Source organism: Ahaetulla prasina, chromosome 3 (assembly GCF_028640845.1).
Source record: "Ahaetulla prasina isolate Xishuangbanna chromosome 3, ASM2864084v1, whole genome shotgun sequence".
Taxonomy (NCBI): Eukaryota; Metazoa; Chordata; class Lepidosauria; order Squamata; family Colubridae; genus Ahaetulla; species Ahaetulla prasina.
In genome coordinates, this window is record NC_080541.1 from 130742132 (window position 1) to 130769914 (window position 27783).

General features: G+C 36.2%; 1 protein-coding gene across 2 annotated transcripts in view; it reads right to left on the reverse strand.

Moving 5' to 3' along the window:
• The window catches only part of BRINP3 (BMP/retinoic acid inducible neural specific 3), a 282184-nt gene that overhangs the window by 226028 nt on the left and 28373 nt on the right, over nt 1–27783 (reverse strand). The window lies entirely within an intron of this gene.

A 27783-nucleotide genomic window follows, 5' to 3' on the forward strand; every position in this document is an offset into this window, starting at 1 on the left:
AAATCACTAGCATTTGTGACCGGTTCACAACTTCATCCTGCAGTTACGTGATTGCATTTTTTTTTTAAAAAAAATGTTGCTGTTTTCCAGGAGAAACACCCATTGCATAAAATATATTCCCACTTACTACTATGTGATTCAATTAATGATCATGTGGTTTGCTTACCAACTGCAGTGACTCACTTAACAACCACTGTAAAAATGGTAATAAAATTGAATCTGGTCATGTGGTGCCTGAACTTATGATTGGAAAAACTTTATGATCCAAATTGAAGTCCAAATTGTGACCATAAATCTAGGATTATTTATATAAGCCTTTCTTACAGCAATCCACTAGCTGAACATTCTCAACTGCTATTGAAATAATTAGCCATAAGAGTTACCACAGTTGCCTAGCAGCAAAAAAATAAGCTTTTTTTTAGGCACTTCATCCAGTTTATTATGGCATAACTTTATTTAAAGTACAAATACATGTTGGTCAGGAGTGAAATGTAAAATTTTTTACTACCGATTCTGTGGGCGTGGCTTGGTGGGGTAATGTGACTGAGTGGGCATGGCCAACTTTTTTTTTTTACTTTTAAAAGCATTTTTTCTACAAGCTCGTTGTAGAAAAAATGCTTTGAAAGGATTCTGATGATCCCAGGTGAGTTGCCTGATTGCCAGAACCCTTTCAAAGCATTTTTTTACAGCCTCTTCGGCCGAACAGCTTGTAGAAAAAATGCTTTGAAAGGGTTCTGACAATCCCAGCTGAGCCGCGTGATCATCAGTGGCTTTTTTTTTTACTTTTAAAAGGCCAAAGAAAAAATGCTTTTAAAAGTAAAAAAACCTCTGATGATCGTGCGGCTTAGCTGGGTATGCGGGGAGGAGGGGGGGGCAGGGATTTTTGCTACCGATTCTCCGAACCACCCACTGCCATCGCTACCGGATCAGGTGATCCGGTCTGAACCGGGAGCATTTCACTCCTGATGTTGGTGTTTTATCAAAATATAGGGGACTAAAATTCTGTATTTAATAATCTACATTTTAAAATTATGTTAACTCATAGTTTTATTTTATATAATTGTATAAACAGGCATTCAACTGTTTCCTTCTTTGTTTTGTTGTCAGATGAGATATTTTATATGATATTATTATTATTATTATTATTATTATTATTATTATTATTATTGTTGTTGTTGTTGTTTCTTCCTCTATTAGCAGTGCATGTGTAGTTTTTTCTTAATGAAAATATTTGCTTTCATCATATTCATTACTTATTACAATTTGCTTTTTTGACAAGACAGACTCCTATCAAATGTATTTTTAATGTAATTGGGTTTTATTCTTTTTTACTCCTTCGAAGCTTGTTCATTAGGAACTGCTACATTGATATAAGCAATTTCTCCATTTTATATCCTAATTTTGGGCTCCTTCAGCCTTTTGTAATATTCACTGTCTCCAGGGTTCTGCTTTTCATTGACACGTAATTGCAGCTGTCCTCTGGGAATTCCTTTCAGTTTCATTTCTGTGACAGAATATGAAAAATAATGATGTTCAATTTATTATAAAGGGCAAGAGGGTTTCCCATTTCATAAGAGACATATATGCCTCAAAGATGTACAATCTATCATTTTTGGGTACAGAATATGTTCCCTTTTCTTACTCCAGGTCAACTGGCAACTAAGAGGACAGAACCAAACTCCCTATAATGTTAATCCAGTGAGCTTTGCTGCTGGGGAGTCCTGGAAGTTGAAGTCCTCCAGGTTTAAAGTTGCCAAGGTTGGGGACCCCTGATCTAGATCAGTAGTTTTGAAATATTTTCATTTTGCAAAAGCTGTTCATTAAAATCATCATCGTCATCGTCATCCTCCTCCTTATCTCCAGAATCCACTGAGGTTGGGTAGCAAATAAATTTAAATTAATCAGAAATCATCTTCCTTGATCCTTGACCATGAGGGATGAACTCTGAATTCAGATGGCAACCTTCCACCCTTTCCACTGTGCCTTAATGATTAAGGAAAAAGGACCCCTTGTGGGAATTTTTCCCAGTTCCTTATGGAATATTTTCTTTCTTTTTTCCCTCAGTTTTGTGGAAAATTCACAAGAGGCTATTTTTTAAAAAAATAAAAAAATACCCCATTTTTTTTTCAAAGTGCCTTGCAGTTCCATTCCTTCCCCAAGTCAGTAAAAACCCCATGAAATACCCCCCTTAGCTTTTTAAATTTATTTTTAAAAAATTAAAATTTATTTTAGTTTACTTTTACATCTCTTTATTGTTTTTATAAACAACTCAAGGGAGCAAATGGATCTATTACTCCTTCCTTTTCCTATTTTTCCTACAACAATAGCCCTATGAAGCAATTTGGGCTGACTGAGTGACTGGCCCAAAGTCACCCAGCTGGCTTTTGTGGCTAACATGGCACTAGAACTCTCAGTCTTCTGGTTTCTAGCTTGGTGCTTTAATTACTAGACCAAACTGGTTCTCTGACAGTAGATTTCAGAGTGCCCTTTCCTTCAACTTTGTAGATCCAGAGTAGTGGTGGGATTCAATTTTTTTTACTACTGGTCCTAAGGGCATGGCTTGGTGGGCGTGGCTTGGTGGGCATGGCAGGGGAAGGATACTGCAAAATCTCCATACCCACCCAACTCCAGGGGAAGGTTACTGCAAAATCCCCATTTCCTCCCGATCAGCTGCGACTCAGGAGGCAGAGAATAGATGGGGACGGGGCCAGTCAGAGGTAGTATTTACCGGTTCTCCGAACTGCTCAAAATTTCTTCTACCAGTTCTCCAGAACTGATCAGAACCTGCTGAATACAACCTCTGATCCAGAGTAATGGTTGGAATAACTTTAGGGTTAAACATACAGTATTCGCCCTTTTGAGAGAACAATTTTTAGCATTATTTTCTTTTACATCTTCACAAAGTGGATGATAAAAACACGCAGTGACAAGTTATATGTTCAAAATTCTTTATGCAGCCCTAAGTCAGACATCTCTTCCCTTTCAAGTTTTACATCTGATTCATCCTTGCATCTAATATTATTTTAAATATTTATTCATGCAGGGTTTTTTTTTCTCTCTCTCTCTCTCTAGGTGTGAGAAGAATGTGTGGATCCATTTAGTTTATCAGACGCTACTGTACATTTTGATTTTTTAAATATCAGGTTAAAACTTATTTGTTTTTTCTTGCCATGATAAAAAGACCTCAAATCCTAGGAATGCACTAAAGAACACTGCTTTTCCATATCTAATTTCTGAGTGATATAAAGAAAAAGATATAGCAAACTGAACTCCGATTAAGATGCCTTCTGGCTGACCGTAGTCCATCTCAAATGCATCAAAAAGATTGTCCACAAGACTTCCGGTGGCACCGTAGGTGTTGAAGAAGATCCCTGTGGATCGCCAGCCCCATGATCGCATTAAAAGCTGCCTAGACAGTGCAAATCAGCTGTCTGGCGGTTCGAAAACCTTTCCCTCGGGAGAAGAGGGAAAGGTGAGCAGTCAGGTTTCGGTAGAGCTCCCTGAAAGCCCCAGGATTAATTCTTGGGGCTTGAAGGGTGAGAGCTCCCTGGAAAGCCCGATGGAGCTCCGGATCCGGGATGTTTCTGCTTTCAAGCAGAACAAAATGCCACCTCTGCAATCAATATTAATTTTAATCTGATCCCAAAGCAGATGGAGCAAAGACAGGAGCACTGGCAATTGTAATTGCAAATACTAAACCTTAACTCTTTTTCTATATTGTTTCCTTCTGAAACAACTTAAGAAGAACAAAGGAAATGGCATCTTAATCGGGTATCATCCCAGAGATACCCATTTTTTTCCTTTATTAAAATCCATGCTGCAAGCTATAAAATGACCATGGTATGTTTGTGTGCCCCACAGGGATGTGATGACTTAGCAGTTAAAGACACTGAGCTTGTCAGGTTAGAGACCCAAGTGCCATGCAGTGGGGTGAGTTCCCATCCTTACCCCAGCTACTGCTCACCTAGCAATTCAAAAGCATGTGAATGTGAGTAGATAAATAGGTACCACTTTGGTGGGAAGGTAACAGCATTCCATGTGCCTCAGCTTATAGTCATGCTGGCCACATGACCATGGAAATGTCTTCAGACAACGTTGGCTCCCTCAGCTAAGAAATGGAGATGTACTGCCTCCTAAAGTCAGAAAGGACTGGACAGAGGAAACGTTTAACTTTATTATTTGTGTGCATTAATGTGCAATGGAGTTTGTAGTCAAGAACACAAGCCTTTTTTTTTTTAACAAAATGCTTCATTAAATTTTGTATGCCTACAATTTATACTTTCTCAAGAATTTTTTTTTCCACATCCTCGAAATTTTTCAGTAAATGTTCCACAATTTCTACTGTCATGAAAGGCAATGTAATAGTTTTAAATATTTACATTTTTAATATAAAAAATATGGGTAAACCTGACTACTGAAAATAAAATAAGTCTTACATAAACTGTATTATTGTATACTATTGTAAGTGTAAAACAAAAACTTATCAGAGGCTCAATATAGAAAAAGAAACAATTCCCATCTTTACAAAACATAGTTTAAGAATATTTATGGTTCTTACAGTCAAAAAATGAGTGAGAATACAGCCCCTAAGAGAGAGAGGAGAGAGAGAGAGAGAGAGAGAAACTTAATGATACACCTGTGTGAACAGCATCCACAAAATGATGAAAATATGTCATATTTACCACTTGAAATGTTAGTCTTCTTTGTGCAATATACAGATGCCCAGTACAGTACTTCTATAAAGGTGGTGTAACATTTCATGGCTCACTCTTAAATTAAGACATCTCTGTAATACAGCTGTGAATTTGAAGAGTTGGCATTGATATAAAAGGCAGAAGTAAAAGTTAAAGAGGATGCTTAATGTTTAATTATCTCCGCCCCCCCCCCGCCCCCCCAAATTTCTGACAGGAGTATGACTAGATCTTAGAATAAGCTTTAAAAGTGCCTGATTTATACCTATGGATTTAGGAAACAATCTGGACATAAGTAGTATTTTATAATAGAACACTATGTAGTTTGAATAGAAGAAGTAAATACAAGAATAACATACAGCTCACGCTGTAAGGAACCTGTTATTAGAACACAATAGCCTGCAATTACTGCAGGTTCAAGCCCGGCCCAAGGTTGACTCAGCCTTCCATCCTTTATAAGGTATAAGGTAAAATGAGGACCCAGATTGTTGGGGGGGCAATAAGTTGACTTTGTAAATATACAAATAGAATGAGACTATTGCCTTATACACTGTAAGCCACCCTGAGTCTTCGGAGAAGGGCGGGATATAAATGTAAATAAAATATATATACAGCAAACTCACAATGTTTTTAAAAAATAAAAAAAGAAAGGACTTCCGGTTTGGCACCGTAGGTGATGGCGGTGATCTTTACGATCACCAACCTCTGGATTATGTGGAATCGCTAGGACAGCTTAAATCTGCTGTCCAGCGGTTCAGAAAACCCCTTCTTCGGGAGAAGGAGAAGGTGGTGAGCTGAGGGCAGAGGTTGAATTTCCCTAAAGCCCCTGAGAAAAAAGGGGTTTGAAGGGTTAAGTTCCCTCCAGTAACCCGAAGTGCTCCAGATCCGAGGATTCTTCTGCTTTGGCGGAACCAATCACCACGACCAAACGCCGAGATTTATTTTGGACAATAAAGGATTATACCGGACAGAACGAAAGTGGGAGAACTTTATGCAAGTAGCCAAGCCGATTCCACGATACTTTGTAACAAGCTTGAAAACAGTAAAAATGGAGGCGAATTGTTAACAAGTTAACGAGTGGAAAGCGAAAGCGATACTTTCAGCGTTCCGTCTGCAGTTGGTAATTTGCATGTTACTTGCTGTTTTACTCTTTAACTCTTTGCTGCCTGCTGATAGAATCTAGGGGAGATTTTTAAATACTGCTTTAAAAGACTGTGTTTTTAGAGGTTAAGAAGATTTAAAGTGAATATTAAGTTGGAAATAAATAAAATATATAATTTTATAGAAGATGGCAGCCAAAAAATTAAAGTCTACTGTAACAAAGAGCTCTGGAACTTTATCAGCTGGTGCCTCTCCAGCTCATACAGCAGAGACTAGAACATTGAATTTAGAGGCGTTACAAGAGAACTTAAAAGGCTTTATAGAAGAAAAATTTAAAGTAATAACTGATGAGATGTCTGAAATGAAAGAGCAGATATCAGAAATTCAAGTGGGAAATAAAGAAGTTAAAGAAGGATTTGTAATGGCAGTACAAAGTTTGGCAACGAATGTGATTTTATTGGAGGAGGAGGTTGAAGAAATTAAGCAACATAATTTAAAATTAGAAAATAAAATGGATGAATTTCAAAGTAAAATGGAAAAACAGAGGATGAAATAGTTTTGATACAATATAGAAATATGGAATTTGCTCTTAGAATTCGAGGTTTGAAAGAAAATAAGGAAGAGAATTTAAGGAAAAAATTTTCTGAAGTATTTGCTGAGATATTAGCAGCTCGTCCAGCAGATGTAGCTTATCAAATTGATAAAATATATCGTGTGAATTCTTGGATAGCAAGGCAAAAAAAGTTGCCAAGGGATGTTGTTATTTATTTTACAAACAGAACAGTGAGAAATCAGATTTTGCAAGCTTCATATAAGGGGGAGAAGATTCAGATTGCTGGTCAAGATATTTTGATATTAAAGGAAATTCCACCAAAAATGTTAAGGGCTAGGAAGGAATTTGCCTTCCTGGTGAATGAACTTAAAAAACATCAGATTGAATATAGATGGGATATTCCAACTGGTATAATAGTATATTATGCAGGGAAAGTATATCGTTTCAATACGGTTGGAAAAGCAAGAGAATTTTATGTTGAGGTATTAAGTTGGAAGTCTTCCTCCATTGGAAGCTAGAGGAAGGGAGGCTGAAGTGAAGGAAAGAGAAGTGAAGCAGGTACAAGAACAGATTGTGATGGAAGAAGATTTATTACAAGTGTTGGAAATACCTACGACGGGTTTAGATTCAAAAGAACAAAGGTTGACAAGAGCTGCTGCTAAACGCAAGGAACAAGAGATGAAGGCACAACAACAACTGGCAACTACTACAACGGAAACAGTGGGAGGAGCAAGGCCTAAAGTAAAATGTGATCTGCGGCTGGTGTTCCAAAAGTTTCCTATCTTGGAATGTTAATGGCCTGAACTCACCGTAGAAGAGAAGGAAAGTATTTCATTATTTGAAACAATTTAAAAATGACATTACCTGTTTACAAGAAACACATATTAGATCTTGCTAAATGTTGGAGATGCGATTGTGAAGATGCTACTTATTACCATATATGGTGGACTTGTAAAAAAGTTAAAGCATTTTGGATTAAAGTATGGTGGATCATGCAGAATATTTTGAAAAAGAAGATTAAGTTTACTCCAGTTCTTTCTACTAGGAATAATTATGGACTACACAGCTATAGAGACTAAATTGATTTTGAACTTAATAACAGTCGCAAGACTTTTGATTGCTCAGTATTGGAAGAAAGAAGAATTACCTACAATCGAAGAATGGACACTCAAAGTATCAAATCTGGCAGAGATGACAAAAATCTCCGCTTACTTGAAAGACTATACACTAGAAAAATATATTCTAGAATGGAAAATGTGGATTGATTATATTTAAAATAAGTATCAGATAAAAAAATATTGAATAGCATATGAGTAAATTTAGGAAATATTTTGTATTAGATATATTTTTGAAGGAGAGGGGAATTGAGAGTGTGACTAAGTGTGGTGTGACTAGAGATTATAATTTAGGAATTATTTTGGATTATGATTGTTAGTTTTGATACCCTGCATTTTGTTCTGGGAAGTCGGGATGGGGGTGGGGGGTAAGGGGAGGGAATTGGGGGTTTGGTAGAGATGGAGTGATGGTTAATGTACAGGGATTATTGAAGAAATATAATTAATGTAGGATCGGGTCTGCATAGTTACCATTTTAGAACGGTGAGGAGGAGAAAAGAGAGAGTAGGAGGTAGGAAAGAGGAGAAGGGGAAGGAAGAGGGATAGTAGAGGGAGAAGGAAGGTGGAGGGTGGAGGGAGGAGCGGATGTAGATAAGAGAAGGAGAGGAAGGTTTGGAAAGTAAAAGAAGGTAGAAGAGGGAAGAGTGTTAAAAAGGGGGGTGGTGACTGGGCAAGCCCGACTAATTGTATATAACTGTACATTGGATGAATTATTTGATATGATTGTAAAAATAAAACTTTTTATGAAAAAAAAAAAGAAAGAAAGAAAATTGTAACAAACCCAAACGGCAATGAAGGTCTAGGAATATTTACTCCAATTTCTACCACCCTCTTGCTCTCTTTTCCTATTCCTACATCTAAAAAAGTCACAAGCAAAGTTTATTTCCTCCAATCCAAATTGCACCATTGATCTCCAGTCTTTTACCTCATAAAAATGTTATTATATCAGCTCTCTGATATGGAAGTCATAGCAGAGGTGGGTTTCAGCAGGTTCTGACCAGTTCCGGAGAACTGGTAGCGGAAATTTTGAGTAGTTCGGAGAACTGGTAGTAAAATTCTGACTGGCCCTGCCCCCATCATTTTTCTGCCTCCCAAGTCCCAGCTGATTGGGAGAAAATGGGGATTTTGCAGTAATCTTCCCCCGGGATTGGGGACGGAATGGAGATTTTACAGTATCCTTCCCTGCCACACCCACCAAGTCACACCCACCAAGTCATGCCACACCCACCAAGCCACACCCACAGAACCAGTAGTAAAAAGTTTTGAAACCCATCACTGAGTCATAGCTTCATGAATGGAATACAGAAGGCTTAAAATGCATGCAGATGTGCCATTTAGTAAGAATCCTATTGGGTTTATTCGGATCCATGCTTTAATCCTCTACATAAGTGAACACCATATTGGACATATCCAGAAGGAAAACAGTTTTTGTTATCATTTTGTGTAAATAATGACCAGTCCTACTTGGATTTTTTAAAGAAGCACTGGCAACATTTATTTAAAAAAAATGTCTGGATCTCATAAACATGCCTTTTTCTATTAAATATGCTTCATATTTACACGCTATTGGTCCTACAATCCATTTCATTAACAATCCACATGGCAGCTATCTTTTTTTTTTTTTTTATAAGTGGTTGGAAAATAAATGCAGAAGGCATGATCCTTACGGGAATCTAACTTTGTTCATTGTAAGTCTTTTGTATGGCAATGTAGACTTTATTGGGATGAGCCTTCTCACAAGACTTGCAACAAACATTGCCAGGGAAAAAAACCTTCTTCCTGAATCACTATATGTTTTGATTTCCAAAAAAAGTTACTAAGCATATTTTTCTTCTTTTCTATTGTAAACATTAAAGCACTGTGATATTATAGATGACATTAGAAATATAGCATCCTGAACCAGCAAATAACAATGGTGGCTTCAATAAGTAACACAGGATAAAGCAAAATGGATTGAAAAGATACTCTGGTAATGGGTAATGGGCACAGATAACATCATACGTGGGATGATAGATGGGAGGAAATGATGAAAATAGCATTGGATTGATGCAAGATAACTTCACACCATTTTTATATGTGCTGTAATGTGCAATGCTGCTTTTGTCCTTTTAACAAAAATTGTAGATTCCATGAATGACTTCAGAATGGAGCAAAGGGCTAATACACTGATTATTATACAAGAGGAAATCTTTCTTTATGTGCTCAAATTTAGCTGATATGGAAGCTGTTAAGGATGTCTCATGCATTCCTACCCCTGACTCCCCTCCAGAGAGCACACATTGGCCAAAGAGCACACATTGCTAAAGAAATAGGAAACTCCATTATTCCTCTCAAAATTGTATGAGGCCGAAACAGACTCATGAGTGTTACATTTCTAACCTCATAGGGCAGTGCCCATATGTTTGGTTCTGCAAAATCTTTATTAGAAATTGCTTGTTCAGGATACAAAGCTCCAGGGAATTATTCTGTGAAAATCAAAAGAAGCCTTCTCTAAAATTGGTTGCTAAAGCTGGGTGCTTTCCACTTATCATGCTTAATGAAAAATTACCATTAACACACAGAAGAATAAAACCAGAACAATGTAAATATTTTAAATAAATCAATATTATTCTAAATTATACATTCTGGCTATTTTATTTGCTTAGGGACTGATACTAGGTGGGCAAAATGTCAAATTCAGTCTAAACATTAGAATTTAGTGAATTCAGAATTTGGATGTTCACTGGAAAGTTCACAGAACCTCAATTTTGTGTATGTCTGGATTTTTGATACTGTTACATAAAAAGTATTTTTATCTATAAAGAGGAAGGAAGGAAGGAAGGAAGGAAGGAAGGAAGGAAGGAAGGAAGGAAGGAAGGAAGGTTGGTTTACTTGAAATAGCAAAACCAAGGATCATATATCAGCTGAGTATAAGCCAAACCTCATTTAAAAAACAACAACAACTTTTGAACTAGTCTCAGACCATATAGTTAGATTTTTGCAAGTTCACATATACGTGATCTCATATTGCTTTCAGAAACACATTTGAATTCAAGCGGATAACTATTTTATGCAGATGATTTAAAAAAACTTGTCTGAGTGAAATATATTATCAAAACGTGTTGACAATTAGAAATAGGCTAAGAACTCAAAAGCAGTGGTGGGATTCAGCCAGTTCGCACCTCTTTGGGACCACCGGTTGTTAACTCTCTGAGCAGTTTGGCAAACTGGTTGTTGGAAGAAATCATAAGGGTAGAGAACTGGTTGCTAAATTACCACTGCTCAAATCCTACCACTGCTCAAAAGCATAATACAAAGACATAGTAGCAGCAGAATAATATCAGGAGTTAATAAAATCCAGAAGTCTACCCTCTTTATTAAATAACCTCAATTTCTACTTTTCAAGACCTCTGGTCTGGATTTCTCAAGACATTTTGCCACAGTGTTCTTCAGTTTAAAAAATTGTGCTAATTTAGTGCCACTTTTCCAGAGTCCTTAATGAGCCTTCTTCACACAGAATATAATTTCTTTTGTTATGGTAAAAATGGGCTGTTGAAGCAAAGTACAATTAAAACATCATTAATTTCAATAACATTCTTTTCAGGCTGGTAATGAGTCCCTCGAACCATTTTTAAAACCACTAATTCTCCTCCCACTAAGACATGTGCACACATGCCAGAATGAAACAACTTTTTTGATTTGTGTTGTAACCAAGTGAGCATTTTTTTTCCTGATAAGAATGTACTCAAGGACAAACCTTAATTCAATGTTCTTTATATTTTGTCATATTTTTGCTGTGCCATAAAGGAAGATGAAAAAAAAATGGAATCTGACAATAAGGGACTATGGTTTGGTTCACACTTGATTTTATAAGAACGCAATTACACTACACTGGAGGATTTTCCAGATACTTTTCTAGGGAGAAGGCAAACTATGTGTATGGTGTATTCAAACACATATTGTAGGTGAAAATTTCTACGTTTTGTTCTAATCAACACAAAACCTCCTACCACTTCCCTTCACAGAGACAGGCTCATCATGTGTGCATAGTTCAGTTTTAAATTCTTTCTCATGCTGTTCATTTCTAAATGTCTTATTATCTACCTTAAACCTTTATCTTAACTGTCCATATGAAAACCATTAAAAACTAAATCTCTTTGTAATCAATTGATCCTTTGATTTCATCTTATATTCCCCATGCTCTTGTTGTAGCAGCTATCTGTATCTTAACCATCTCTCTTTGCCTGCTGTTTTTTATAAAATTCTTCTTGTACTGAGAGCCATAAAAGACTTTTCAAGCACAATCTGGGTTTATATCTATTCCATATTCTCAATATAGCACTTCTGATAAAATGATTTTTAGAAACTATATTAACCTTAACTTTATTGTACCATGGAAAGTCATGCCATCCAAAACTGAGATCATGATCTTTCAGTTCTAAGAGTCTCTTATTTCTCAGCAGATTTTCAATTTCCCATATTTTTTTACAATACATTATAGAACTAGGGCAGGGGTGTCAAACTCATAGCCTGTCGGCTGGATGCATCATCCACTGGCCACGCCCATCCCCATTTTAGTGAAGGGGGGGAAAATCGTGATACATCATGAGATGATAACATGATGCCATGAGTTTGGCACCCCTGAAGTAGGGTATTGTGAGAAATCAACAATGGCAGGGAACTTCATTGATTTAACCACAGATATCAAAAGTTTTGCAACAAGAGAATAAATTAATAAATTTTAATGCTTATATTTTTAACATTTCAAATTGATAATTTGAAAATTATAGAATTAGCAAGTTATTGTTTTATGTTCGAACTATAATGACTTCTCTTCATTTTCAGTGACTCAGTTCCAAGAGTAGCTAAAACTCAATAGTCCAACTGCATTCCCCACTGCTCTGTTGCATAAATAGAGGCCCATCAAGCCAATTGTAGGGAATGAACAACACATACAGTAGAAGTTTCTGAAATTATAGGAATGGAAGAGCTGAGCAGCATCTGGGGCAGCACTGGACTTTTAGTATTAAGCTTTATGCCTGCTTGAATACAACAGTCACCTTTTTATCCCTTGTTAGATAAGGAGGCCAGAGTTCTGCCTCTAAGCTAATAAAAGTCAAGCAGAAAGAAAGCAAATTAAGAAACTGTCAGGAATAACACTAAATCCTCTTCAGCCTATTGCCAGTAGCATTTTTGGTGCATCCTACATGTGTATCTGTCTCTTTCTTTCCCTCTTTCTTTCTTTCCTCTACACATACACACAAACACTCATACTTGCATACACATAGCTATCATGCTAATTATATAACATGCAGCAAGGAGTGAGAAACAACCAGTCAAAGAAATTAAAACCTGAGATAAGAAAAAGTAAAGGAAATACAGTTAAATGAAATTTGCACCAATATGATTCCCTGATACTCTCCAGATCTTTCTTGCTTCCACTACATCCATTTACCGCTTCACACACTGCCTTTTGGTTTTCTCTTTTGTTTTTATTTTTGTCATCTTGGCTTTTTCAAATAAAGCTAGATTGGCATTACAGAAAGTACTTTTACACCTTAAGGATTAATAGCTTTGTTATGGCATAAACCTACATAAATTACAGTCTGTTTCAGCTAAAGTGTTATTTTCAGTTAAAAATACAAAAAAGGATTTATTGATTTGGTTGGGAGTTAGAAAAAGTGGAATCAGATGATAATAAAATGCTGGATGTACAGGTAGCCCTTGTTATTTGCAGGATTGTATTTCAACTGAAAGTCTCTAATGGCTGTAAGAATAACCTTGAGGAACAGGAAAATGACAACAAGATGACAACAAGGGATAAAAGAATTTTGAGCCCAAAGCAGAAATGTAATTTGAGAAAATTATGAGACATGATTCTCTCTAGTTCTCTTGTAGAAAAAGGGAGAAAAGGAGGAAGCACATTCAGACTTCCAAAATTCTGTTACTGTAACCCTACATAAAATCAGTACAGCATTAGCATTATAATTTTGGTTTCCTGGTCTAGTTTACCTTGAAGGGCTAACAAGATCCAAGGATAATTAAGCTTTGGATAACAACTCTTCAAATACATGTATTTACTTACACCAAAAGTCCATTTGACGTGCACTCATGTGTTTTTACAGAATTGCTATTTTGCTGCTATAGGGGTATATTCAGGGATGGAATTCAGCAGGTTCGGACCAGTTCAGGCGAACCAGTAGTTACGGCCAGTGGCTGGGTCTGCCCACCCACCCCGGCACTATCCCTTCTTATACAATCGCCGTGTTTTTGATATAGTGTGCATGTGCACAAGGCACACGAGCGAAACAAGCGTGCACATGCGCTCACTTTTTCGATTCTAGGTGAACCGGTTGTTAAATTATGTGAAGCCCACCTTTGGGTATATCAGGAAAATTTTGAAAGTCTTTCCTACTCCAAAGACAAGAAAATCAAGGTGATGATCTCTTGACCTGGATGACTGAGAATCTCCATAGACATCAAGGTGAGGATGTTCTGAGTCTCTCTTTCCCATGATTTCTACTTTCTCAGGATTGAGCAACCTCTTTGCCTTCCTCCCCCCACTTCCTTCTCAAAGCCAGAATTCCATTCTTCTACAACAGACAATGAATGAAAATGGAACAGCAAGACAGATACAATATATGAAAGAAACGTGAATGAATTGAGAAAGGGAAGAGGGGGGGGATCTCAGTTGGATGGAGTAGATGAGATCCTGAAAAAGAAAGAGCTGAGAAGTTTGAAGTATAAAAGGCACCACATAAAGTGGTGTATGGATGTGCCAAAAAGAGAATTTGTAAAAATAGAATAATAATGAGATAAACAGTGAATGAGGCTGGGTAAATTAATTTTAGCTATGTTTCTTTTTTCCCCCTCCTTATATCACGGCTTTAGTTACTTTGACTTACTATTTCTTATTCCTCAAATAAATATTTAAATATCATTCTCCACTAAAAAAATGATTTTTGTATTTTATTTCCTTACTTATCACTTTAAAACTACATTGCTAAAGTCAATGCAAATTTAGTACATAATTCCATTCTACTTTACATATAGGCTTTGAAGTATGAACACTAATTAGTGCAGCAATAAGAAATAAATACCTATCATACCTATATGATAGTAACAATTTGATCTTTAGGGAATAACTTTTTTCAGAAGCACATCTGAGGATAAATGTTTAACTCTGTTCATATTTTCCATAATCTCAATCCTGATTAGAGGTTCCTATGACTATTACATGCATATAAATCCAGTGATATTTTTCATAGATTAAATTGTCTCATAAGCAGCCGATTAAACACTGAAATGTCTCTGTGTTAAAATAAAATAGGTTCTTCCCCCTCCCCCCACAAGTTCTCAAGCAGTATTGAACAAAAATACAGAGCAAGCAATAAAATACGAACAGCTTAAAACACTGGTTTATACGAAATGGTGATTCATTAGCTGACATAGCCTTAACTTTTCTGTTCTAACTGACCATGGTTTACTGTGGCTACAACAAAACAGTTCCTGTTCCTCAAGGATACATTTAATACAATCTCTGTTTATCTATTATTATTATTTTTCTCTTTTTTTTCCTTTTTTAATTTTTGTTTTTACTCGAGATGTCAGAGATTGAGCCTAAGGCCTTGTTCATTCAAAGTGTATGATTTATTGCTGAGCATTTGCTTCCCTAATTTTTAATGAATTAATTGTAGTTGGGATTTTCATATAAGGCAGAAACATCATATAAATTGTTTTTACTCATACACATGATTGGACAGCTACGCAATAAAATATTTCCTTAAATGAAAAGCCAGTTCTAAAAGTATTGACAAAAGAAAAACGTTGCTCTCAACAAATCTGGGTCCTCATTTTACCCACCTCGGAAGGATGGAAGGCTAAGTCAACCTTGAGCCTCGTGAGATTTGAACTGCTGAACTGCTGGCAGCCAGTGATCAGAAGTAGGCTGCAGTATTGCACTCTAATCACTGCACCACCACAGCTCATAATATAATTGTTAATAAATTATATATTTATAAATATCTTAAAATAATTAAGTAATAAATAGAAGTTCATGTACAGAAATCAGGGTTCTGCCATTTCAAGCAAACATTCAATCTGACATTTTCAAAAGTCTCATCCACCACCATTTGCAAACAGCAATGCAATGAGGAAACTCTGGAGGACACATTTTGCAAAGCAATGAATGTCATTCTTATTCTACCAAGGTGATCTACAAGGAGGATGCAAAATCTTTTAGAACCACAGACAGATACTTTAGTTCAATAAAGACTTTGTTTAATAGACTTAGATGCTTGACTTTGCCTGAATAAAAAGTCTATGCTGAGTAAGTAAACAGCTAAACTTTGATTAATAATATATAATATGGCACATTTATACAGCTTTCTACCCTCTTTACATTTACAGACTCACAAAGCGCTTTTCCAAAGTTAAATTTATGTACAAGCTGCAAAGATAAATCACTTCATCCTCCACTGAAGTGGAACTACCTGCCATGTGAAATATGGCTACTATTAGTAGCCAAGCACCAGTATTTTAGATGAAGAGGAAGTGACTGGAAAAATGCATTATCTTTTTTGGCAACGTATACTACCATAGCTACCTGTTATTTAAGCTTCAGTCCTTAAGAAAGCTTGCATTATTTTTAAGGGAAATTCCAACTTTGCCTTCCAGAAAGACTGCTAGGCTTGTACCACTCTGATTATTTCTATTTTCATGTCAGTGGAGGAAAAACTCATTCTGAAGTCTGAAATTGTACTAATACTTGTTGCTTGCAAGCAAAGGGCAACAACAGTGAATGCAAGTATGAGAAAGTAACTGAAGTGAATACTGCCTGCTTTTGGCCTATCAAGTTATACATAGGATCAGTTCAAGTTAGAAGAACAGCTAATCTTCAGGAGCTCAGCAACTTTTACAAGAAGAAAATAATCCACCAACTTTAGCGACAATCTGACATGGATAGTATATACTCCAGATCCTTTCTTGGCTGTATTAGATGCTCCTTTAACAAGCGGGGACATCTATTCCTCCTACTTCTCCATTATTATCATAAATGAAATGTTAAATCCTTGCAGTGCACACAAAGGAAATGGGTTGAATGCTTGAACAAAGAATTCAAACTTTTGAATGGTCAACACCGAGTCCTTGTTAAAGCAGAACTTTCTGCTTGGAACTTTAAGATCCCTCTATACCTAGAACAACTACACAAAATTGTGATTAGGTTATCACTTTTTTCTAATTGTCTAAGAGTTATAAGAGAGGCTGTATTGCTTTATCATCGTGACCTGACACTTCACTGCAAATGTTGGATCTGTCTTCTGACTTTGCATTCACAGAATAGCTGTGAGTGCAAAAAACCTGTACGATTGTTTAATAGCATTCTTAAGTCATGAGACTTATTTTCAGTAACTATTAATAAGGTAGCACAAACTCTTTAACAACTATCTATCTTATGCTTAACTATACCTAAGAATATAAGAACCTGGCTATTGTTGAAAACACAGCAAAAAACAAAAAAAATCCAGTCTTGTTATATATCATTGAATTCAGATATAGCTTATCCCTAGTTACAAGTTATGAAGAATAAACAAATGATCACAGAAATTTGTCCTAAATTAAAATTGATGACATTTTTTTTTCATATTTTGATTTGTCTCTTCTATTTAAAACTGTTGATTTTTGTGGCTTTTAGTATTTAACATGCAAACGGTATAAAAATGTGCACTTTAGTGTTTCAGGGAGCCACATCAACCAAGCTGATCTAATTTCTAGTTGATAAGCAACTCATGGTCCTTTCTCCTATTCCGCTAGACAAATGTTCCAAATATATGGATGACTGGATCTCTGAATTTTCTCACAAGCTACCACAAGGCAGAAATTATAGGACAAGATGCCAAATAGAAGAAGATATAATATACAGTAGATGTAACATTAAGGCAACTTAGCAACTTTTAAGATCTACAGACTTCAACTCCCCAAATTCCCCAGCCAGCAAGCACAAAGATTAATTTTGATGATATCCACCACTTTTCACTCCATTAAAATGAGGTTTAACCAGAGCATCTGCACAATAAAATACATCCCTTTGCATGTTCACAACTTCTGTGAAAGTTCTCCAAGAGGTAGAGTACCATCCAAACTCTCCAGGGTTGCCATCAGTAAGATGAGCAGGAAGCAGGGGTGAAATGCTCTCGGATCGGATCGGAACACACAATCCGGTAGCGATCATGGCCTGTAGTTTGACAGGTGTAGTTACTCCTGCTTTTAAAAGGTTAAAAAAAAGGCTTTGACGATCGTGCACCACAGTTGTGATCGTCAGAGCCTTTTTTTACCTTTTAAAAGCATTTTTACAAGCTATTGCCTGAATAGGTTGTAAAAAATGCTTTTAAAAGGTAAAAAAAGGCTCCGAGAATCACAGCTGTGGTGCACAATCGTTGGAGCCTTTTTCTTTAATGGGGTGTGTGGGAGGCCCGTTTTTGCTCTCAGCAGGCTTTCTTGAAGCCTGCTAGGCAAAAAATGGGGTGGGGTTTCATTTTTGAGAGAAAGAGAGAGAGAAAGATAGAAGGGAGAAGGCAGGGAAGGAAGGAAGGAGTACAAACATGGCACTAGACGCAGCTTCAGAGGATAATCCAGGGCTGAAAGGGACCAGAAGTTCATCTAGTCCAACTCTGCTCCAGCAGGACATTGTTAGTGAGTTTCTGTCTTTTGATCCCTCAGTCACATGGTTACATAACCACGCCCACCCAGTCACATGACTCCACCACCAAGCCATGCCCACCAAGCCACACCCACAGAACCGGTAGTAAAAAAAAATTAGATTTCACCCCTGCCAAGAAGTATATGGATGCTTTTTGAAGGGGATTAATAATATACATTGCTATTCAAAGAGAAGTAAGGATAGGCTGTCAAACCATTAAACAGAGAACATTGTATTACTTAATTGCACCACTGCTTGCAAGACTATGTAAACTATATTCTCAGTGTGTTCACGGGCTATCATTTGCCAACCAACCTGTCAAGCTACCTTGCCTTTCATTCTTTTAAAATGAATGGGAAGATTGCAAGATGTTGCAAAGCAAAATCTCAGGCTTAAACATAACTATAGTTTCTAGCCTCTAGGTAGTTCCCTATGGAGCTTGGTTTATCTTCTCCCAGTTTTCCAAGGACACCATTTTGTGAAAATCCCCAATATTGTACAATCACCGAGTTGGAAGGCTTAATATACTTGAAACTATTTAAAATATGTTTATTATTGTTAGTTTATTATAACTATAACGGTTGTTTCCCCCCAAAAAATCAAAAATCCTATGTTACACGTAAAGGCAGTTCTAGTCTCATTGGATGCTAGACCACAGAGAGGAAATTACACCATTTACAATAGATGCCTGTCTAGGATCCAACTGAAGTCTCCAGCAAACAGTATCCTCATTTATCATTTCTCAGGATAACTGATTCTTCAGACAAACTTATCTTTCTGTTTTGTTTTGTTTTCAAACATTTAGTTAACATCTGTCTTCCTGTAACTTAGATCTATTATTCATGTCCTGCTTTCTGAAATAAAAGGGAACAAATCTTGACCTTCTTCTTTGTGGCATCCTTTCAGACACTTAAAGAGCACTATCATATTCTCCTTGCATCCTCATTTCTCAAGCTTAGCTTCCCAGGTCCTATGACAAAACTGTAAAATGAAAAGGGATTTTACAACTATCTCTGTTAAATTTCATTCCGTTATTCTTAACCCATGTTTCTAAGCAATCAAGATGATTTTGAATGTTGTTTTTAATCCTCTAGGGTATTAGTTAGCCTTTCCAATTTTGTGACGTCTGCCAATTTTACAAGCATTATATCCAAACTGTTAATAAAATATTGAAGGATGTGGGGCTTAGAACTGAACCTAATATAAAATGAACCTTTTAATATTTCCTTCCAGTTCATTGATGATTCCTCTTTTAGTACAATCATTAAACCAGATATATATATATTTAAATGTAATTCTGATCAGCTTGCTAATCAAAATGCCATGACATACTTCAAATGTTATCTTGAAATACTATCTCTATAGCAGAGGTGTCAAGCTTGCTGCAGACTGGATACATCATGCACTGGCCAGGCCCACCTCTGGTTTAGCAAAGGGGGAAAAAGTTGTGATACCTCTCATGATAACAACGTGTCATCACAAGTTTGACACCCCTGCTCTGTAGCATTCCCACCATCTAGTCAGAAAGTCATCTCTCATTACAAACATACAAATTAGGGGAGTGAGCAGAAAATTAGCATAAAAAACACTTGTTTTGACTAATTAATTCTTTATAAAATGCATACATGACTTTATGTTCTGTCTTTAAATGTTGCCAGTTATCACGTCCCAGGGACTTTTAGTTGGAAGGGTTGACAATTCCTGAATCTGCATTTCGTCTTTATGAAGCTAAGGAAAACAATATGAATCTTTCTACCCACTTAGGAGAAAGTCAGGTCAAGCCAAGGAAGAAAGATAAGGAATTTTTGCATTTGGTGATAGAAGTTGAAGTAATATAAATGCCGCAGTCCAAAATAATTGGAAGATCCTAAATGTAAACCACAATCAGAGGTTTTTTTTTCATATCAGTGTTAAAGTTCTGTTCACTATTCACCATTTGCTGCTTTCAGTGAATGAGATCTCATGTGGAAAATTGCTCCAAAATGGATCCCTCTGATTCCTTACTGTTTTACATTTTGCTTTTCTATAGCAGACCAGAATGTTCTCCATAAGAATAATCTATGGGAAGATGAAAAGAACACATATATTTATATAGGCATCTCCCCATTGCTTCTACAAGTGGAAAAGACATCTCAAAGGAAGGTTTGCTAACCACTAAATGATTAATTTGACTATACTGATTTTTGTACATTTTGTTTATTTTATTAATGTTTGGCCACTTTGGTACTTGTTTTATCTTATTTTTTAAAAAGCAGTCAAAATACAATTACTGACTGACACTTGACTCTTCAACTTCAATTTCAGTAGAACCTGTTTTCTAATAATGGCATTTATGTTGAAGGATGCTGTTTATATCTCTGCTTGTGTTTTGTTCCTTTGTTGGTTTGCCTGAACATTTGCCAGGGTTTAAAAAAAGAAAGTAGCAACAACAAATAATTATGATCCGATATCTAGACAATCAACACGAGACTGAAAGCAGTACTTGTTTGTAGTGTAGGTGGAGGCACATGAAGATGAAATGCTCAAAGAACACTACAAATGTCCTTGTTTATCATTATGTTTATTTCTATTTATATGGCAAATCCCTGCCAATTTACCCAATGGCTTCTTCTTCTTTTCTTTTCCTTTTTTCTCTCCTCCAGCTACAAAAGCTGTTTTGCACACACAGGAAATGAAGGAGTAGAAAGGACAAAGAGATGCAAGAAATTAAAAACAAGGAATTAGAAACACTTATTTCCACGGGCAATTGTTATACGCTGTGAATTGTGTCCTGACTGGAGCAAGATATGAAGACCCCATTGAAATGTAATTGCATGGGATAATTTTATTGACTCAGTCAGATGATGATTTTTGCATAGAGGGAGGCTTAAATTTACATGTGTATTACTTGTGGATGGCAGCCAAAAGCTTTAAGAAGAAAGTCCCCTTCGTGAGTTTTGTTCTTCACCTTTTAGAGCTTCCATATACTTATAGTTCTTTCTACCAAATCCATGAATGGCTGGCTGCCATTCAAGAGTCTCTGAATTAGGCTATTCAAATAGAACAGTTACTGTTGCACCATTTCCTGCTGTCCCTTCAACATTCAAGCGAGCCTTCCAAAGAAATTATTCATGCCACTCCTGTTTGCAGAATGTCAAGCAACCTCTAGTAGAGAGAAAGAAGAACCTCTGCTGTTCTGTTTGGAAACACTACTCAGCTTTGGGTGAGTGGGTGGTCTTGTACAAATGAAACATCTTGGGAACCTCTACAGTATTAAGCTATTTAAAAAAAAAAGGAGTGGCCTAATTTCCTTCAGTAATAAGAAAGCTAAAGCAAATTGAGAAGTATCTGTCAATCTGCAGTAGGTAATTGTACTTTCCACCCATTGAGGAAAGATACGGATAGCAGTATTGTCTCATCTATGGAGATAATAGTTAGTTCTGTTGGAAGAAATGTCCATCTGGGTTCAATTCCAAGTAGGGAGAAAGACACTGGAAACATGGAGACTGCTTGGAAGGATGGTTTAATGATGAACAGGACCACATGGATTTGGCATCCTGAGTAGTTGAACACATGGAGCACATATATATATATAGAGAGAGAGCTTCCTGTTCCTGTGTAAGGGCAGGTATCCCATTGTTTGCTTTACGGGTCATGTGCAAATCCTAGGAGTCTGTCTGAGATAAACCTGGTTGAACTGTGGGCTGATGAAATGTCCCTAGGTGATTTTTGCAATGCAGTGAGCCCTGCTGTTAGATGGGTAGAGTGCTAATCCTATCATGCCTGAAGGCCATGTCTTAATCCCATCTCACTGGAACTGAAGTGGGGGACAGGGAGCTGCAGGGAGCTGCTTTGTCTTTAAAAACATGTTTCTCCTTTTCTCATCCAGGGAAATACAATATTCTGCCTTTTTAATATTTCCTCGAATATTTCATTCTTCTAAGAGGGCTGGTTGTTAACTTTCTTCAGCTCATTATATAATATGCCCTTAGTATTATTCTATATTCATGTATCTATCATGTATCCTTCCTATTAAAGACTACTTCAGCTTTAATTGCAATAATACTAGAGCAACCAATAGATTTAAACTTAATGTTAACTGCTTTAATCTAGATTGCAGAAAATATGACTTCTGTAACAGAATCATCAGTGTTTCGAACACTTTACCTGACTCTGTGGTCTCTTCCCATAATCCCAAAAGCTTTAACCAAAAACTTTCTACTATTGACCTCACCCCATTCCTAAGAGGACCATAAGGGGCGTGTATAAGAGCACAAACGTGCCTATCGTTCCTGTCCTATTGTTTTTTGTTTTTTTTCATATATATATATATTTGCTTATACCTTCTTATATTTCCTCCTATATATGTTTATATACTATATAATCTTTTGTGTGATGCTTATATAAATATTGTTGTGACAAATAAAATAAATAAATAAATAAATAAATCTTTCTATTCTCCTCACCACTCGTTGACTAGATTTGAGGGACTGGATTTGTTTTTTGGCGCTACTAACAATAATCTGAATCTGCCCCATGGATACTATGAGAGACAAATATAGCCAGTTTAAGGCTGATGTCACACATGTGTTTGCTTATGCCCATAAAGGGAGACAATTGTAAATTCCTCCAATAAACAATGGGTGTAAAGAAAAAGACTGCTTTGAAACAGCTTATTTTTTCAAGTTACATAACATTCTATCATTTTCTGCATACCATTTATTCTATAGCATTGTTACCTTTTCATAATAATTCTTCCCCCTTCAACCATTTCTGACATTTAGAGACATTAAACACATAATAAAACAAATGTGTGTGATTATCCTAACCTAGCCTAATGCATTCCTGAATGAGTATCTTGTGGTGTTTGCAGTAACCAGCAACTTTAAAAGCTATGTATTATGAATGCATGGTATTCAGATAGAACAAAAGTTATTGCCAGGGCATAAATAAAACAGTCTATTCAAATCTTTTATGTTTTCCTATCCTGTTATACCCTTCTTCCTTCCTTCCTTCCTTCCTTCCTTCCTTCCTTCCTTCCTTCCTTTCCTTCTCATTAAAGGATACCTTTTGAAGGGCTTCACAATTAACCTTATTTATCAACAAAATCCAGAACACAAGGACAGTTAAGTCTACATAAAAACTAAGTATTCAATTTGCAAGCTTCCTAAACCATAATAGCATGGAGGAATGTATCACCTGTTCTTGGATTAGATATAACCATAACTCTTACTCTGTGCAATTCTGGAGGAGTTAATAAAACCAATTTCTAATGAGACTGGGCCAAAGCTTAGATAGTGTTTCTGTATTTTATCTATAAGTTTTACCATCAGCCTGAAGGGGATAGTTTGACCCATGTACTTTGTGTAGTGAAGAAAGGCTCCAAATATAGATGCCTTACCTATTGTACTGCCCATCTTGTAGCTTTCTACAACACACATCACCCTCCTCAGCTTCTTATAGAAAATAAATAAAATTAAACAATTAATGGCTTTAATACTGAATGAGATAGAATATGGGATGGCAGGAAAGGGAAACCAGGAACAGCAGTAAAAAGAAAAGGGAAAGAGGTTTTAATACTACCAGGGTTCACTCTTTGCCCAAATCACATGCTCGATGCAGCCAGTATCTCTGCCTCAAACTATGCATCTGTGATTTAATGATCTCTTTATTTCTGCCTTATTCACAACTGTGGGTGATATTCCTAGAATTTTCAACATATTGTCCATTTTAAACATAGCTCCCTATGAAAAAATGAGCTGTAAACAAGGGCATACTTCTCAAAGTTATCTTGATATGAGGCGGATTAAGAGATTTCTCCTGACACACTGCTCACCTTTACTGCAATAAATATTCCATATTGGAAGAAATATTAATCCTCATGACTCTGTGTATAAAAACAGTAGGAAACGTCAGAAGGAAATATTGACAAAAACATTGTGGGGAATGCAATATTTATAAACAACTGTTATCACATTGAAAGTTTGGTGCAATATTAGAATGACATGTTAGTTTAGCATTATGAATGCCTCTTTTCTGAAAATGATATGTGCATAATATTATATTACTATATCAATGAGAATTAAGGATGAAAATAAAATAGATGAATATGGCTCACAAAAAGGAGGCTACCCAATATAACTACTGAACATCTTTTAATTCACCACTATCACAACTTTCCTGTATTATTTAGTAAGTCAGGAAAAGAGCTAAATCCTTAACAATCCTGTTTGCCAGTCAAATTGCATAAACCTTTACATGACCTTAAAAATTGTGTTAGTGTGGAATTATCTCTTAATCAATACTTCCTAGACACAAATAGTGGTGATTTGCAACTTTATCTGAAGTAAATGACCAAAATCGAAATGCCAGCAATAAAACTTCCCCCTCAAACAACTACTCAAGTGAGGAGCTACTAAATTGCTTTCTAGGCAAAGAAAGCTGAATACATTACAATATAGCACTCATTTTATTCACTGCCAAAGCTCCACTTGTATTTGAGTGAATGGGCACAGTGTATTTGGTCTATAACTTTATCATTGCAAGGTACTGCTCGATATACATGTGTGGGGGGAAAATGTATGTTTTACATTAAGTTATGTATTTACTGTCTGTCAAAAGAGTACAGGTAAGTCCTTGATTAATTACTGCCTTGTTTAGCAACCATTCAAAGTTTATCTATTCATTTATTAATCAAATTTATAAAGCCACCCACCTCTCTCTTCTGGATGGCATACAACAATAAATAAAACAGCCAATAAAAATAGGTAAAATCTAAATGCCACAATAATAAGTAACATAAAAACAAAATACTAAACTTGGGTGAAAAAAGGATAAAAATGTTCCCCTCAGCAATGGAGTCATTGGGACAAATCTCCAATGCCCTGGTAACCCAGGACCTGGCAGCATAAGCAGATCTTGAGGGCTTTATGAAAAATGTTATTTTGATTTATTTATTTATATCCCACCTTTTATTTTTGCAAACAACCCAAGGTGCTGAACATATCCAAAACACCTTCCTCCTCCTATTTTCCCCACAAAAACAACTCACCCTTGTGAGGTGAAATTGGGCTTAGAGAAAGACTGGTCCCAGCTGGCCTTCATGGCTAGGTAAGGACTTGAACTCACACTCTCCTGCTTTCTAGCCTGGTGCCTTAACTTCTAGACCAAACTGGCATGGAGCCAATCTAATTTCCTGGGGAAGGATGTTCCATAAGATGGTTTCCACAGGAGAGAAGGCACATCACCTGGGACCCATCAGATGTAGGTATTCACCAATGGTACTTGCAGCTGCCTTCTCTGCAATATCTAATGGGATATTAGAACAATGTTAGAAGGATGTTGACAAAGGTGTAAAATTGGGGCAAGTGATCTAATGATCAGCTTAATAGACCATTAAAACTGCAGAAAAAATAATTGCTACCAACCTGCCTTCCATTGAGGACCTGTATACTGCATGAATCAAGAAGAGGGCTGTGAAAATATTTACAGATCCCTCACATCCAGGACAGAAACTGTTTCAACTCCTACCCTCAAAACGACGCTATAGAGCACTGCACACCAGAACAACAAGACACAAGAACAGTTTTTTCCCGAAGGCCATCACTCTGCTAAACAAATAATTCCCTCAACACTGTCAAACTATTTACTAAATCTGCACTACTATTAATCTTCTCATCGTTCCCATCACCCATCTCTTTCCACTTATGACTGTATGACTATAACTTTGTTGCTGGCAATCCTTATGATTTATATTGATATATTGACCATCATTTGTGTTGTAAATGTTGTACCTTGATGAATGTATCTTTTCTTTTATGTACACTGAGAGCATATGCACCAAGACAAATTCCTTGTGTGTCCAATCACACTTGGCCAATAAAAAATTCTATTCTATTCTATTCTATTCTATTCTATTCTATTCTATTCTATTCTATTCTATTCTAATGACTTATGACCAAAATTCTTGCACTTTTGTGGTCATAAACCAAGGATTATCTGATTTGCCCTCAAAATTCTGTTTTTGTATTGTATATAAAATTGTGTATTTTAATATACAATATTGAAACTATGTATTTCTAGGATGGATGGAAGCCCATGACAGTTTGTAGCATTACCTTATCAATCCCAATTAAATATTTAGAGATTATTTAATATAGTCTTATTGTTATTCTGCATGCCTCATTGGTATTCAGAGAACTTTTTAAAGCTTTAAAGACGTACAGCTGGTGATAATCATTTGATCCTTTGAGTAGCAGTGTGAAATGATATGCCACAGCATTGATACAAACAAATCTCCAGGTTTCTATAGGCCTCTATATATGCTGACTGAGTCTCAGCAGAATCAATAACTCAGCTGCAAGACCTATTGAAGTGACAGGTTTCACTCACTACAAGATTTCCAACTAGAGTGGGGAGGGAAGGAAAGGATTGTATTTTATTTAGTGAGAAGACAAGGAGGAAAACCTAATTGCTTTACTGGAAAGCAGCAGAAGGCAAGGAAGAGTAGTACACCACAGGAATTACAAACAATGTCAGAGTATCTCTTGGGGACACAGATGGTCAAGACCTCAATTTCAGAGCTCATGCTCTTCCTCTGTCATGCATCTGCCCCAAACAAGATACCAAGGGCCTGGTTTTGATACAAACTACAAAAGTTTATCTAGTATTTAGGGAGAGATATCAGGTAAGCAATCTTGTTCTATATATCTTCTGTGGACAATATACCACGTCAGGTGAGTGTTAGGTCAACATGAATTTACATCATAAAGAAACAAACAGATATTTGGCCCAACTAGCTATATTAGAATAGAAATATTTCTACAGCACACATAAATACATTACTCAGATGTTATAGGACAAGTTAATATTATTTTCTGCGCTGATGATCTTCTTTTGTGTGGAGATTCTTCCACTGGGATTAAAATATATTCACCATTGCAATAAATGCTGATGTGCATTTGAATAGAAATTTCCATTTTTGATCAAGTCAATTCTAGCAGCCTTTACAATTCAGAGAAGGTACAATAAAGGCTGGACAGGGAAGGAAGAAAAAGGGGAAAACACTTAACTCTTTTCCACCCTATTCCATATTTCATATATCATATTTATTTCATATATATCATATATCATATTTCAGTTTTAAACATAATTTTTTTATTAAAGACATTTTAATAAGAAAAAGCATCCAAATAATGAAAACAAATAAAGAAAAATAGTGCATGGTGAGAAAGTACAGAAAAAAATAGAAAAGGGGAAAACACTTAACTCTTTTCCACCCTATTTCATATTTCTTAACTCTTTTCCACCCTATTTCATATTTCATATATCATATTTATTTCATATATATCATATATCATATTTCAGTTTTAAACATAATTTTTTTATTAAAGACATTTTAATAAGAAAAAGCATCCAAATAATGAAAACAAATAAAGAAAAATAGTGCATGGTGAGAAAGTACAGAAAAAAATAGAAAAAAGGGAAGGAAGGGGAGGGGAGGGGAAGGGGGGAGGGGAAAGGAAAAGATTATAAAGAAGTTATAACAGTAGTTATAATTGTGTTTCAATTTTAGGCTATGTCTCCAAGGTTGCCTCACTTTTTCCTTTTCCCCATAAGCTACTCTTTCTAATTGTCAAATTCATAAATCACAAGATCATTTTTCTC